The following is a 12011-nucleotide window of genomic DNA, read 5'->3' as shown; positions in this document are numbered from 1 at the left end:
CTCTGCTGGGCTGGCAGGAGCCAAAGGACAACTTAAAGAAATAGAGTCTGTGTGTAGCTGCAAAGAGTCAGGAGCTAGGCTCGGCAGCCAAGCAAGACGTGTAAGGAGGAGAAGTCTCCAGCCTGGGAAGAGTGTTCTGGTGCTGGGCAGCCAAAAATTAACTGGTGTCGCTACAGGTGGTGACGTAACCATTTCTCGTAGATCATCCTGCCTGTCGTATGGAGAAGAGCTTGGAAGGAGGTAAGAGAGGGTTCTAGAAGACCAGTTCGAAAGCTATCACAGTAATGGAGGGGAAATGGAAGCCTGGCCTCATGTAGTGATGAGGTGACTATGTTTGAGGTTGAATGAGGAGATTTTGGGGGGTGCACCTTTCCTGGAAGGACTGCAATGCCAGATCAGTACCTGGAGCAGACGGAGCAAGGTCATTTTCCACCTCCCTGCTCCCCAAATCCATTTAATATATTGTCTTTGGATACAGGACATATCAGATATTAAACTGATAGGAACAGATACTACACTTGATCTTAGCCAAAAGACTGAGAAACAACTTTTCTTTTTTTATGTTCAATTTTGATCAAATGAGTTTGAAGATATTGAGTAGACAATTCCAAGTACGGGTTTGGAGTTCAGGGAAAGGATCCAAGCTGTGTGATCAGTGTACAGAAGATAATACAAGTCGTGGGCATAGAGGAGGTTGCCTCGGGGGAGGGAGTGGAGGGAGAAGAGGGTGTCTAATGTCAGAACCTTGAGAAACACCAGCATTTAGTGCGCTTGCCCTGAGCTTTCCCACCCCTATGGCTTTACCCAAACTCTGGAATGTCTTTTGCCACAGAAAATGCCTTAAGATGAAGGAAAATGCAACATACCCAGACTTCTGAAATACAGCTTAAGCAGTGCTTAGAAGGATTTTTAACAGCAAATGCCTACAAGAAGAAAGATCTGAAATCTACAACCTCACCTTCTACCTTAAGACCATAGGAAAAGAAGATTAGACTAAACCTGGAGGAAGCAGAAGGAAGAAAATAGTTGAAATCAGAGTGAAAGGGGCTCCTGGATAGCTCAGTCAGTTAAGTGTCTGCCTCTTGATTTTGGCTCAGGTCATGATCTCAGGGTAATGAGCTCGAGCCCTGCATCAGCCTGCTTCAGATTCTCTCTCTCCCTCTGCCTCTGCCCAGCCCCCAACAACTCTAAAATAAATAAATAAATCTTTAAAAAAAGAGAGAGAGAGAAATCAGAGTGGAAATCAATGTGATGGAGAAAAGAAAAGCAATAGAGAAAATCATATGAAAAATATTTGATATAAGGAGTCATCAGAGAAACGAAAGACAAAACCACAGTGAGACACCACTGCATACATATTAGGATGGCTAGAATAAAAAAATCAGTAGCAAGAAGTGTTGGTGAGAATCTAGAGAAATGATAGCCCTCGTACAGTGTTGGTGAAAATGTAAGATGGTACAGCCACTTTGGAGAGCAATCTGGCGGTCCTTCAGATAATAAAATACGGAGTTTCATATGACCCATCAATTCTGGTCAAGAGAAATGAAAACATATTTCCACAAAGAAACTTGTACATGAATATTTGGAACAGCATTCTTCATACTGGCCAACAGATGGAAACAACCCAATAGTCCCTCAACAGATGAGCTGATAAAGTGTGACATATACAAGTGATGGGATTATTCAGCCATGAAAAGGAATGAAGTGTGCATAAACATTGTAGCATGGGTGAATTCTGAAGACATTCTGCCAAGTAAAAAAAGCGAGTCACAATAGACGACATACCATATACATGGACATTCATATGAAAGTCTGGAATAGGGAAATCTATAGAGACAGAAAATTGACTCACAGTTGCTTAGCGCTGGGGGACAGGGGGATGGGGACATAAAGGGTGAAAGATAAAGGATATGGGATTTCTTCTTGAGGTGACAAAAATGTTCTAAGATGGGCTGTGATTATGGGTGATTGCATGTCGTTGACTATACTAAACGCTATTGAACGAAGCACCTTAAGTGGGTGAATCATAGAGTAAGTGAATTATCTCTCAAAGCTGTTTAAAAAACCAAAGACGATCTTTCCACTGAGCTCTTGCTCCTTCCATCCTTCTCAGGTACTTGTGTTGGAATAATTTTCCTAAATACCATTTTCAGTTTGCCACTCCCTTGCCAGGTGAGCCTTTTCAGGGTCAATAAAGAGGTAGCAATTCATCGAATCCATTCAGCACCTCCTCTCCTGGGCACAGTGATACATGCACCTGCTTCAGTTTCAGATCTCAATTCCCCTTTCTGACCTTCAAGGCTCACCCTGCATGCCTCACACACCCATTTCCTTTCCCATTGACCTTCCTGGTGTTAGAGACTCGCTGCTTTAAACAAGCAACCCGGACAGCATCTTGTTCCCCTCCATACTATTACTCGGCGTGGGCAATATCCTTTTATCCAAAATGACAGAGGGGCCCAAAATGCCAGTTCTCCCAGAAAAGAGCAATCACTTAAATTCACTGTATGGTGCAGAGGCTTGGTTGGAGAGAACTTCCTCTGCCAATGATTGTTCAGAGAGCTGAGGCAGGGGCTCCGGGGCCCTGTAAGGGGCAAGCAGGAAAAGAGGAAGGACAGAGGCCCCAGGGAAGCTGGACCCAGACCGCATGCTATTTGCATAGGGCCAGCCCCGCTGAGATGTAGGATTATTCCTGCTTTTTTTTCACCTGGGTGCATACTACTAACCATCCTGTGCCTGTCGCCTTTTCTCCTCTCCTTGCTCTAACCCTAATTCAAATCTCCTCTCCGCCAGCGATCTCTCTTTAGTTTCCGTGGCCGCAGTCGCCTTACTTCCCTAGGATCAGTCTGTCTTGTATCTGTGAATTCCCCTCTTCTGTCCTCCCCCATCCCTGTTTATTTTTTTTTATATATTTATTTGTATTTTAAGAATTCTTTATTTAAATTCAACTTGGTTGACATACACTGTGTTATCCGTTCCAGGAGTAGAATTTCGTGATTCGTCAGTTGCCTGGAACACACGGGGCTCATTACATCACGTGCCCTCCTTCATGGCCAAACCCCCATGCACCCACCCACCCCCAGCAACCCTCCGTTTGTTTCCTAGAGTTCAGCATCTCTTAGGGTTTGCCTCCCTGTTTTCACCTTATTGCTTTTTCCCTTCCCTCATATGGTGTTTGTTTTTCACTGACTGATTTACTTCACTTAGCATAATTTTTTAAAAGATTTTATTTATTTATTTGAGAGAGAGAGAGAGCATGAACCTCTGCAGAGGGTCAGAGGGAGAATCAGACTCCCCACTGAGCAGGAAGCCCAACCACAGGCTCCATCCTGGGACTCTAGAACCATGACCCAAGCAGAAGACAGATGCCCAATCGACTGAGCCACCCAGGCACCCTTTTGCTTACCATAATAGGTTCGTGCTCCAACCACATCGTTGTAAATGGCAAGATTTATTTATTTTTGATGGCTGAGTAATATTCCACAGTGTGCATGTGTGTGTGTGTGTGTGTGTGTGTGTGTGTACACCACACCTTTATCCATTCATCTGTCAATAGCTATCTGGGCTCTTTCCATATTTTGGCTGTTGTGGGCATTGCTGCTATAAACATTGGGGTGCAAACAAAAGTAAAAATGAACTATTGGACTTCAAGGAGATTTTAAAAAACTCTTTTGCACAACAAAGGAAACAGCAAAACATAAAGGCAACCTACTGAATGGGAGAAGATATTTGCAAATGTCTTAATCTCTTCTTTAAGCAAACAGGTCTTTGATACATGTGACTCCCTAGCATTTAACAAAAATTTGCTTGAGGCTCAAGGTTTAGCCTGCAAGGCTTTGTACGCAAACTTACAGAACCCTGTGAGTATTCAAACAGCCCTCCTCTGTCTTTTTTATACTTTATTTTGCTTGGAAGGGAGGAACACTCCTTCCAGATTACCATTATAGAGAGAGGATTGGATTTCTTGCTAGGAGGTCACAGGAACCCTAGTTCTGCCACGGACTTGATCTGGGCTTCAGGCAGAGTGGTCTCAGCGTGGCTGGAGTTCCTGGGCTGGGACACAAAAGGGCTAGACCTCGGGGGACTTCTCCCCCATCCTCCCGGCGCCAGGATTCCATCCGGCAAATACACTTACTTCAGTAATTTGGCCGAGGCTGCCATCTGATGGCCATTTCGAGAACTTCACTCGCTGATTGCGCGCTAGGAGCTTTGCTACGAGAATGCTGACTTCCCAGCATGGCCAGCGATGCGAGGCTCCGGTCCTCAGCCAGGTAATGGCCTTCCTCTCTGACTCCTCCCAAGTCCATGGCTTCATGCTTCCCCTTGGGTGGAAAGCCCTTCCTTCTCCACTCAGATTCCCACCCAGGCTAGGTCAGCCCAGCCACGGGGATTCCTACACCATTAAAGCCACCGGTGGTAAGAGGAACCAGGAGGCCAGGAAAGCTATGATTTCTTGTTCTCCTGTGCTCCCTCCCCGCGCCCCAACCACCCTGCACTTCGAGTTAGCAATGAATTGGTTCTAAGGTAATTCATTCAAAGCCGGAGTGACTTAACTTCTTAATACTTTCAGGAGGAAATACTTACATTTTTTTAAAAAATGAGCCCTGAAGTAGAGCAATACTTTTTTTTTTTAATTGAATGCATTTGACATAAAACACTGTGCAAATTTAAGGTGTACAGCACGTTGGGTGCCTGGGTAGCTCAGTCTGGTGAGTGTCTGCCGTTTGCTCAGGTCATGACCCTCAGGTCCTAGGGTCAAGTTCTGTCTTGGGGCTCCCTGCTCCAAGGGGAGCCTGCTGCTCCCTCTCCCTCTGTTCGTGCTCTCTCTCTATCTCTCTGTCTCTGAGTGTCAAATAAATAAAAAATATATTTTTTAAAAAGGTGTATAACATGTTAATTTGATACGTTTCTATACTGTAATATGATTTCCATTGTCACAATATTTTATATCTATCACATTACATAATCATCCTCTCTTTTTAGTGGTTGTGATAATAAAATTTTCATCTCTTAGTAAGTTTGATGATCATAGAACAATATTGTCTGTATTGAAGTAAGACAATTCTTAATTTAAATTTAATTAATTAAAAATTATACTCGGGACGCCTGGGTGGCTCAGTGGGTTAAGCAGCTGCCTTCGGCTCAGGTCATGATCCCAGCGTCCTGGGATCGAGTCCCACATCGGGCTCCTTGCTCCTCAGGGAGCCTGCTTCTCCCTCTGACTCTGCCTTCCACTCTGTCTGCCTGTGCTCGCTCTCACTCGCTCTGACAAATAAATAAAATCTTTAAAAAAAAAAAAATAAATAAAATAAAATAAAAATTATACTCAGGGTAGGGGTGCCTGGGTGGCTCAGTCCATTAAGCATCTGACTCTGACTCAGGTCATGATCCTAGGGTCCTGGGATTGAGCCTCACATCAGGCTCCCTGCTCAGCAGGGAGTCTGCTTCTCCCTCTGCCCCTCCCCCTGTTGTGCACACGTGTGCTCTCTCTCTCTGTGTGTGTGTCAAATAAATAAATAAATAAAATCTTTAAAGGATTATACTAAGGGCAGAATTTTGGATGCCTATGTAGTAAAAATATTTGGTACATTGTATCCTCAACCTGATATTCTTCAAATCACAGCAAATAGGTAATAAATTCAGTCCTACCACTAGACATTACATATCATAGGAGATACACTAGGTTTTAGACAACGTATTAGTGACATAAATATCCTAATATACCATCCCACTTAGAAATTCATACATTTTAAGAGATAACCTCTGGGGGGTACTAGGACCAATGCAAAAAATTAATGGTAGAATTTAGGTGTATAAGAAATCCTTTTTTAAAAAAAGATTTTTATTTATTTATTTGACAGAAAGAGACACACACAGTTGGAGAGGGAACACAAACAGGGGGAGTGGGAGGGGGAGAAGCAGGCTCCTTGCTCAGCAGGGAACCCAGCACAGGGCTTGATCCCAGGACCCTGAGATCAAGATCCTAGCTGAAGACAGATGTTTAATGACTGAGCCACTCAAGTACCCCCAGGTGTATAAGAAATCTTATGGGGAGATACTTTGAAGCTCAGGAACCTTTCTGGCCACCCTCCAGTGACCGAGATTTTGGCACTTCTTATGTTTCATATGTGGGATTAAGAGAGAGGCAGAGAGCATGAGCGTGGGGTAGGGGGAGAGGGGCAGAGGGAGAGGGAGAAGCAGGCTCCCTACTGAGCAGGAAGCCTGTTGTGGGGCTCGATCCAAAGGTAGACGCTTAACCGACTGAACCACCCAGGTGCCCCATCTATCTTTTTTTTTTTTTAAGAGTCACATAGCAAAGGTTTCCAGGATGAGCACAGTATTTTCAACTGCATCTTCCCATTTCCTCAATCTGGATATTATGCAAAAGATGCAGGACCTTCAAACACCAATGTCAGTGAAACTAGAAGGTAATTATGATATGAAGAAGAAAATGTGTAAATGCTGCCCCACGTAGCTGAGATTGCCGTAGAAGCTGTGCAGAACAATTCAGTACCTTTTAGATAGTCAGGAAAGGGTTCTGTGTCCAGATGGAGTTTCCTTTGAGAATAGAGGCTATAGTTGGCTCAGTTGGTTAAGTGTCTGCCTTTGGCTCATGTCATGATCTCAGGGTTCTAGGATCGAGTCCCACATAGGGCTCCCCACTTAGCAGGGAGTCTGCTTCTCCCTCTCCCTCTGTGCTCTCTCTTTCCCTCAAGTAAGTCCATAAAATCTTAAAAAATAATTAAAATAACTCTTAGAGAGACACCTGGCTGGCTCAGTTGATGGCATTTGCAACTTTTGATCTCAGAATTCTAAGTTCCAGCCCTACGTTGGATGTAGAGATTACTAAAAATAAAATCTTTAGGGGCGCCTGGGTGGCTCAGTGGGTTAAGCGTCTGCCTTCAGCTCAGGTCATGATCCCAGGGTAGTGGGATTGAGTCCTGCATGGGGCTCTCTGCTCAGCGGGGAGCCTGTTTTTCCACCCCGCCCCCCGCCTGCCTCTGCCTACCTGTGATCTCTGTCAAACAAATAAATAAAATCTTAAAAAAATAAAAATAAAATCTTAAAAAAATAACAATTAGAGGATGGATTTCAGGTAATCAAGAGATAACTAAGGAACCCACAGCCAAAGAAACGTGGATAAGAACTAAATAAACGTAGTATATGAACTACAGCAAAACAAGTGGGGGATGTGGTGTGGTTATCCGCACTCACATTATAGAACTGAGGCACCTGACCAAAAAAAAAAAAGGAAAAAGGAAAAAAGAAAAAGATCAGAATTGGAAGTTTAATAGGTCCTTTTGTATCAAAAGTTCAATTATGAAGCACCTAGAATTTTTCAATTAAAAGAATATATTCTCTGGGTTCTGCTATGGCCCAGACAGTGTTAATTTTCTTTCTATTGTGGGTTTTTATTTTTTTCCCCCAGAAATTGGTTTTATTTGATGTACCCGAGTTTTAACTTTCTCAACAAAGAAAAAAATCTCCATAAAAAATAAAAATTAAAAAAAAAAGAAAAAGATCAGAACTAGAGTAAATTTGCTAGTGCTGGAATTCAAATAATATCACTTAAAATGATACATATAAGAAGTGTATGTATATTTAATAGTAAAAGCTAAATACAAAAAAAAAAGGTAACTCTATTGACTATCATTGGGTGACAGGCAAAGGCAAGAAGGGAGAAGAAACAGTATGATCCTTGTTCTGAGTAGGGACAGCCTATAAAAACAGATATCTAAGGATATGGTCTAGAAGACTAGTTTTTAAAAGTAACCCCCCAGTGGGCACCTGGGTGGCTCAGTGGGTTAAAGCCTTTGGCTCAGGTCATGATCCCAGGGTCCTGCATGGGGCTCTCTGCTCAGCAGGGAGCCTGCTCCCCCCCACCCTTTCTCTGCCTGCCTCTCTGCCTGCTTGTGATCTCTGTCTATCAGATAAATAAAATCTTTAAAAAAAAATTAAAGTGACCCCCCTAAACAAAGGTACAGACCTTCCTCAGTATCTGAAAACTGTATACGCACGGGGAAGTAACAAAGAAAACAGATCATGCAGTGAGAAGCTTTCAGAAGCAAGACTGTAAAGACAAAAGCAAAGGAGGGATTTATCATGCTAAAGAGACAAATTCACCCCATAAAGATAAGAGCTCTGATAGCAATGGACTGTGTAACGGAACAGGAACCAGCACACAGCAGAGAAGAGCAGAGATCACCGGAGGCTGAGGAGAACTGTCCAATAACCCCTGAGGAGTCAGTTCGACCCCAGCGATCTCCTTCTGAGCGGTGGTTACACAACCCGGGGAGCCGTGAGCACTCACCGACCCTATGCCTGAGATTTGGGCATTTTATTGGCTGTATAGTATCACTCAATCACATTTTCTAAATTAAAAAAGAAAAAGGAGTTTGCCTCCTTCAAAATTTAAAAGGACACCGCTTCGGAAGTCATTCAGTCTTGATACCCTGACACCATTACAAGTAACAGAAGCGCTTTCAGGTGGCGTCTAGTTATTCGTTATTTGCACAGCAGGGTCCCAGTTACATTTCAGGGGCTCGTGGATGGCTCACCTGTTAAGCGACCGACTCTTGATTTGGGCTCAGGTTATGATCTTGAGCGTCGTGAAATCAACCCCCGAGTCAGGCTCCACACTCAACACAAAGTCTGCTTGAGAGTCTCTCTCTCTCCCTCTCCCTCTGCCCCTCTCCTGGCTCTTGCTCTCTCTCTCTCAAATAAATAAATAAATAAAATATTTTTTTAAAACATTACAAATTTTCGGGGCACCTGGGTGGCTCAGTCAGTTAAGCAGCTGCTTTCAGCTCAGGTCATGATCCCAGGGTCCTGGGATGGAGTCCCACATCTGGCTCCCTGCTCACAGAGAGTCTGCTTCTCTCTCTCTCTCTCTCTGCCTGCCACTCTGCCTAATCATTCTCTCTCTCTCTGTCAAGTAAATAAATAAAAATCTTTTAAAAAATCACAAATTTTAAATACTGATGTGTAAAAAGATTTCTGATTTATTTATTTATTTAAAAAATATTTTATTTATTGGGCGCCTGGGTGGCTCAGTGGGTTGGGCCGCTGCCTTCGGCTCAGGTCATGATCTCAGGGTCCTGGGATCGAGTCCCGCATGGGGCTCTCTGCTCAGCAGGGAGCCTGCTTCTCTCTCTCTCTCTCTCTCTCTCTCGCTCTCTCTCTCTGCCTCTCCATCTACTTGTGATCTCTGTCAAAAAAATAAAATCTTAAAAAAAATATTTTATTTATTTATTTGACAGACAGAGATCACAAGTAGGCAGAAAGGCAGGCGCGGGGGGGGGGGTGATGGTGTGTGAAGCGGGCTCCCTGTTGAGCAGAGAGCCCAATGCGGGGCTCGATCCCAGGACCTGGGATCATTACCTGAGCCAAAGGTAGAGGCTTTAACCCACAGAGCTATCCAGGCACCCCCAAAAAGATTTTTTTTAAAGCACAATTCTTTATTTTCTGAAATGGAACTAGCTATCCCCATGATAGCTAAAAGCAGATTTTCCAGGGACTTTTCACTTGTACAACTCTCCCCTGAGAGACAACCTGAATTAGTTAGCACCAGAAACTGGGTGGCTTCTGTTGCTACAGAAGTTTATTCTCTCACATTTCTGGAGGCTGAAAGTCTGAGATAAGATGCTCTCTGAAGGCTCCAGGGAAGGATCCCTTCCAGGCTTCTTTTCTAGCTGCTGGTAAACTCCTTGGCTTGTGAGAACATAACCCCAGTCTTCAGAAGACATTCTCCGTGTGTATGTGTGTGTGTGTGTGTGTAACCACATTTCCCCTTTTTATAAAATCACAGTTATATTGGATTATGGGCTAGCCCTACTCTGGTAAGACTTCATCTTGAGTTCACTGATTAAAAATTAATAGGGTCACCTGGGTGACTCAGTCGGTTAAGCGTCTGCCTTCAGCTCAGGTCGTGATCCCAGGGTCCTGGGATTGAGCCCCGCATCAGGCTCCCTGCTGGGTGGGGAGACTGCTTCTCTCTCTCCCACTCCCCCTGCTTGTGTTCCTGCTTTCTCTGTCACTCTGTCTCTCTCTCTCTGTCAATAAATAAATAAATAAATTTTAAAAATTAACATTATTTCCAAACAGGGTCACATTCTGAGGCACTGGGGGTCGCAACTTCAATATATGAAAGCTATAGCAGTGACAACACCGGGGACTTGCTACGGTTGCACAGATGCATACCTCTGCGAACACGGAGCAGTATGGAGACGTAAGGCTGCGTAGTATCTAATAACTGCCCCAAGATGATCTGGCCCGCAACAGGATCAATCCACTAGCCCCCAAATCTGGGTTGTACTTGAGGAATGAGATAAAACATTGAGGGCGGCCATGGGAGTGGAGAGGCTCGAATTTGGAAACTAACATTCACACAAAAACCTGCGCAAGAAAGTACACAGCAGCTCAAACATGGAGTCTGCCCAGATGTCCTTCCACAGTGAGCGGCTAAACAGGACGGGGTCCACAAGCCACAGAAGACTACTTAGCACGAGAAAGAATGGACTCCTGAGAGATGCAGCAGTGTGAGTGCATTTCCACGGAATCCTGCTGAGGAAGAAAGCTAATTCCAAAAGATTTGAGTTCTCTATGGCTCCGTTTATGTAACACTTTTGAAATGACGAATTGGAGACCTGCAGGACAGATTAGTGCTTGCCAGGGGAGGGGTGATGGTGGGCGGAGAGTGAGTTATAGAAAGGTAACAGGAGGGGCTGCGCAGTGTTGACACTGCTCCCAGGGTGCGGGGGATGGGGGGGCTCAGTCGGTTAAGCAACTGCCTTCAGGTCAGATCATGATCCCAGAGTCCTGGGGTCAAATCCTACATCGGGCTCCCTGCTCCGTGGGGAGTCTGCTTCTCCCTCTGACCTTCTCCCCTCTCATGCTCTGTCTCTCTCTCAAATAAATAAATAAATAAATCTAAAAAAAGAAAAGAAAAGAAAAGAAACTGCTCCTTACGTCAACTGTGGTGATGGATACTCGAACCTACATGGGTACAAAAGTGTATGGAACCTAAAACACGCACACACTCGCATGCACATGTGCACAAATGCATTCCAATACGAGTGTAACTGGGAAATTGGTACAAAATCAGAGGGTTATTTCAATGCCAATATCCTAGTTATAATATTGAACTACAGTTTTGCAAAATATTACCTTTAAGAGAAACTGGGCAAAGTGTACAAAGTATCTCTGTATTCTTTTTTTTTTTTTTTGGACAGAAAGAGAGATCACAAGGACGCAGAGAGGCAGGCGGTGGGGGCGGGGAGGGGGGAGTAGACTCCCTGCTGAGCGGAGAGCCCAATGCAGGGCTTGATCCCAGGACCCTGAGATCATGACCTGAGCCGAAGGCAGAACTTAACCCACTGAGCCACCCAGGCAACACTTAACTTTTTTCTTTTTTTAAATTTTATTTATTTATTTGACAGAGAGAGATCACAAGTAGGCAGAGAGGCAGGCAGAGAGAGAGGGGGAAGTAGGCTCCCCACTAAGCAGAGAGTTCGATGCGGGGCTCGATCCCAGGAGATCGATCCCTGAGATGATCAGGAGATGATCCCTGAGATCATGACCTAAGCCAAAGGCAGAGGCTTTAACCCACTGAGCCCCCTGGGTGCCCCTTTCTTTTCTTTTCTTTTTTTTTTTAAATTGTATTTATGTATTTGAGAGAGAGAGAAGGAGCAGTGGGGAGGGGCAGAAGGAGAGAGAGAGAGAGAAAAGCAGACTCCCTATTAAGCAGGAAGCCTGACATGGGGCTTGATCCCAGAACCCAGAGATCATAACCTGAGCCAAACGCAGACACCCAACTGACTGAGCCACCCAGGGCTCTATATTCTTGCAACTACATGTGATTCTGTAATTATCTCAAGTTTTTCACTTAAAAAAGGAAGAGTTTAACGTATTTGGGAGGGGTAGTGATGAAAGGGATGGGTTCTCTGAGGAGATGACATTTAAACAAAGACATGAAAATTCAAGAGGGCCGCAGAATGTGCAAAGGCCCTGAA

The 12011-nt window shown here is 44.3% G+C and overlaps 1 non-coding gene across 1 annotated transcript; it reads right to left on the bottom strand.

Moving 5' to 3' along the window:
- Positions 1 to 357: 357 nt before the first annotated feature.
- LOC123387707 lies at positions 358 to 548 on the bottom strand. The gene has a single exon (XR_006602213.1). It is a non-coding gene; the product is annotated as a U2 spliceosomal RNA (small nuclear RNA).
- Positions 549 to 12011: the final 11463 nt, after the last annotated feature.

The sequence above is a fragment of the Mustela putorius genome, unplaced genomic scaffold, assembly GCF_011764305.1.
Source record: "Mustela putorius furo isolate JIRA1106 unplaced genomic scaffold, ASM1176430v1.1 tig00003858_pilon_pilon_pilon, whole genome shotgun sequence".
Classification (NCBI taxonomy): Eukaryota; Metazoa; Chordata; class Mammalia; order Carnivora; family Mustelidae; genus Mustela; species Mustela putorius.
This window is presented reverse-complemented; position numbering and strand designations above follow the sequence as displayed.